Source organism: Protopterus annectens, chromosome 4.part1 (genome assembly GCF_019279795.1).
Source record: "Protopterus annectens isolate FY-2018-M chromosome 4.part1, PAN1.0, whole genome shotgun sequence".
Lineage (NCBI taxonomy): Eukaryota > Metazoa > Chordata > Ceratodontiformes > Protopteridae > Protopterus > Protopterus annectens.
In genome coordinates, this window is record NC_056734.1 from 283271325 (window position 1) to 283275187 (window position 3863).

Below are 3863 nucleotides of genomic sequence, written 5' to 3' on the forward strand. Positions count from 1 at the left end.
ACAAAAACTGTACAATGGCTGCCTTAGTCCTTCACGAATGTTGCCATATTCTGGTGTAATCACCTCCTCAGGAAGACAGCGTAAATCACTTGCCACCCATGTACTTGTACATCCCTTACAGCTCCAACTTGAGTCTTCAAATGCAAGTATTCATTCATATACATATCTTTATTTGAAAGATGATAATCACATGGACTCTGTGGGCTTAATTGGGGGTATTTAAATATTTTGATCATGTCTACTACCCCTCTTTCTTAATATTACACGTAGAGAAGGTGGTGAACCATTTTTATTGTCCTCCTCTGAGAAGTCTCAGCTCTAGTCTTGACATATCTCACTATGATATACACAGCAATGTATTTTCTGTAATGTTTTGTCTTGGTGTATAGCATACTAGGACCCAGTCTTTAGAAGAGTAAAACCATTTTTTTTTGGTTGCTTTACTTACAATACATCAGTCTTTACTGACAATGTCTCCTCCTATAGCTTTAGTAAGACATGCTGGTCCTGGCTCCCTTTGCCTGCAACTTTGGCTACTCCAAGATCCCTTTCCACTTTTGTTTTGCTACTGATTCTCATCCACTTGTGAACTTATTTTTCAGTTATTGCTTTTCAGTTGCAGCATTTTGCATCCTTCTTCACTGAATTTTGATTAGCATAATTTAGGCAATGTTTTCAGGTGTATTATTTTTTTCATCTTACAGCTTCATCTGTATTACGTTTGCTACAAATCTTTGCATCACCAGAAAATGAAAGCAGTTTATTATACACTCCTTCTACAACACATTTGTACAGACTGTGATGGGCTTTACCCAAATCCTAACTCATCTCACTGAACTCTAACTGCCATCATATGTAGATTTTATTTGTTTATCTCACACCAAGTCTGTCTCATTTTTAACTAGTCTAATATGTAGCACTATTGAAAAAAAAACGTTCTGAAATCTTAAGTAGGTCATGTCCATAGAACCTTTCTTGTCTATTGTCTAGGCTACCCTTGAAAAATAGATAAACTCTGTTAGATTTAACCAGTTGATATAACTGGCTTCCATTTATCCCAAAACTGTTCCATTCAGTAGTGATTCCACAATTTCCCTATAAATTTCAGTGTTAAATTTAATTTATTTAAGTCTTTGAACAAAGCACTGTGTTGAGTAAAATATAGACAACAACACATGCATAAGTATATAGTAATAGAAACAATGTAAGATAAAATAAGCTGAAACAATACACAAAGAAAATAAAAGCAGCAAAAATTATGTAAAAATACAAAACAATAAGATGCATTTATAAAATCAAAACAGTGAGCAAAGAACACAGCTGCTTAAAGCTAAACGCAGTCAGTAAGGAGCATAGACAAATCAAATCCATTTTCAGAGAATTTGATTTCTAAATTATGCTAAAAGCACCCCAGCTTCAGGGAGTCTTTTAGTCAACTAAATAGCAACTACAAGAGATGGGGTTCTTTATAAACCAAAGTCTGTATACCTAAGGGCTGAAGGCACATCACCAAATTCACTAACAACACATAGGGGGCCAAGTCCTAGGATCAAGTCAGGCAATGATATGTCAGTCTTGTGGGATTAGCTTTATAAGGATGAAAACTTTAAAGAATATACATTGCCTTATGGGCATTCAGTGTAGTCTGCCCCAAACTAGTATAATGTGATGGCACATAAACACCCAAATAAAGGCTACACAGATATATACCAGCTGTAGGCAATTAACTCTTATGTGGAACCCCCAAAGAAGAGAGTGTATTGTAGTCTAATAGAGAGAAAGCTGAAAAATGTTCCACAGCAGTCAGATCAGGAGATGAAATAAAGTGTTCGTTAAGTGTGACACAAAACTGGCCCTTTAACATTAGCTTATTATTAATAATCACTACTATAACAGGCACCAATGATGTGAATTGTAGCTTGTCTTCACTGTAAATGATGCTGGGCCCTAAATCTGGCGTTAGAAAATTCCTAACATTGGCATGCATGACCACTCTAGCTGTCTGGCAGGTGCTCAGCTTGAGTCAGGGTTTGACTGCCCAACCAAGAATGCATTTAAGGTCTTTGGCTAAGTGGAAGAGATGACGTAGGTTCCTCAAGAAATGAGACGTTAAGCTGAATGTCATCAATGATGTTGCAACTTTCTTGATTGAATAACATAATCTGTTAGTAATATATATAAATGTGTGTGTGTGTGTGTGTGTGTGTGTGTGTGTGTGTGTGTGTGTGTGTGTGTGTGTGTGCGTGCGCGTGTGTACATAATGGCTCTTTGTCTTGTGGTCAATGGCACTTATATTGAGTGCATGTTGTTTGGATCCGAGCAATCAAATAACATGCACATCAAAGGGAGAGATCATGTAGACCTTTGTTTTCAGCAAGATCTCAGAATACTGGGTAAGGCAGCTTTACCCTTTCTCAATATTATATGGTCTTGGAATTAACTATGCATAATTTAACAAAGATGAGTGGATACTAGAGTCACCCTGCAAAAAACATTAAAAATTAGATTTATCTTTATTTTCAATAAGCAATCATGAAAGCCAAAACCAAACCACGATAACAACAAAAACAGATCCAGCCACAAACAGTCCAGTTGGTGCGTTTAATAAAAAATGTAGACACGTAAAATAACACTTTAAAATGAATAGTAAGCACTTTTGTTCATGTTTTTACACAGCAAGAACTTCATCAGACTAAAAACAGCCCTTTATTTCCCCCATTTTTATAAAAAAGATTCCATTACATTTTAAAGTAATACAAATAAACCACACCCCCTTAAAGGCGTAAAACTCTACCACAAATTCCTCACCTTTTTTGTGCTTTTAATTTCAAAACTCTTATTATGGACACATTATCATTTAACCCTGGCAAATATTTAGCATTTAACTGGAATTGCCACAATAATTCTTGTTTTTCTAACATTAATGGCCAAGCCCCCCCTCTCATTTACATCCAGAACTTCAAGGGCTGTAAATGTGAAAGAGTGTGAGGGTTACTCATTTATTCCCTAATGTGTTCACCTATTCTGTTCTTTAGTTTACGCTCTTTTCCCTATATAAAAACAGTTGCACTGGCTACACAGGGCACAAAAAACAACTCTAGATGTGTCACAGGAAAACCTACCATAAATCTTATATTTTTGGCCATTGATATCCACCTCACTAGTCTCAAAAATATACGAACAAAAGGAACATCTCCCAGACTTATACATATAACCAATCTGTTTTCGCTTCTCATTATTTTTGAAAATATTCTTAAAATTACTACCCCTTTTATAAACTATTAGGGGCCATTGACCCACTAGTTCTTTTAAAGTTCTATCGCAACTTATAATATTCCAGTTTTTATACAAAATATCTTTTACTAAGCCACATTCAGTGTTAAATCTAGCAATAAAAGAACTAGTAAATTTTGGGGTAGTAGTTTGTACCCTATTCTTTACATCAAGAGCGATACATTCTTCACTGAATTCTAGTTCCAACTGAGTCCCAGTTTCACCAGATGTATCAATATCTTCTGAAATAACTGGTCGTCCTACCAAAATAGGGAAAAAGTGTCCATATCCTCTCTTCTCCAGTACTTCATGTTTTAACTCTCTGACTAAACTCTGTGGATAACCTCTTTTCAAAAACATTTCTTCCAATGTATTACATTCATTATTAAAAGTCTCAAAGAGAGTAACCATATGGGCAGCCCTAACAAATCAGCCTTTTACTATTGCTCACTTTTGTTTGAATGGATGGCCACTGCTAAAATGGAGGAAACTATTTGAATAGGTCTCCTTTCTAAATATTTCAGAAACAAGCCTTCTATTAGGAAAATCTTTCTTTAATAAAATATCCAAAAATGGAATCCCTTCATAAT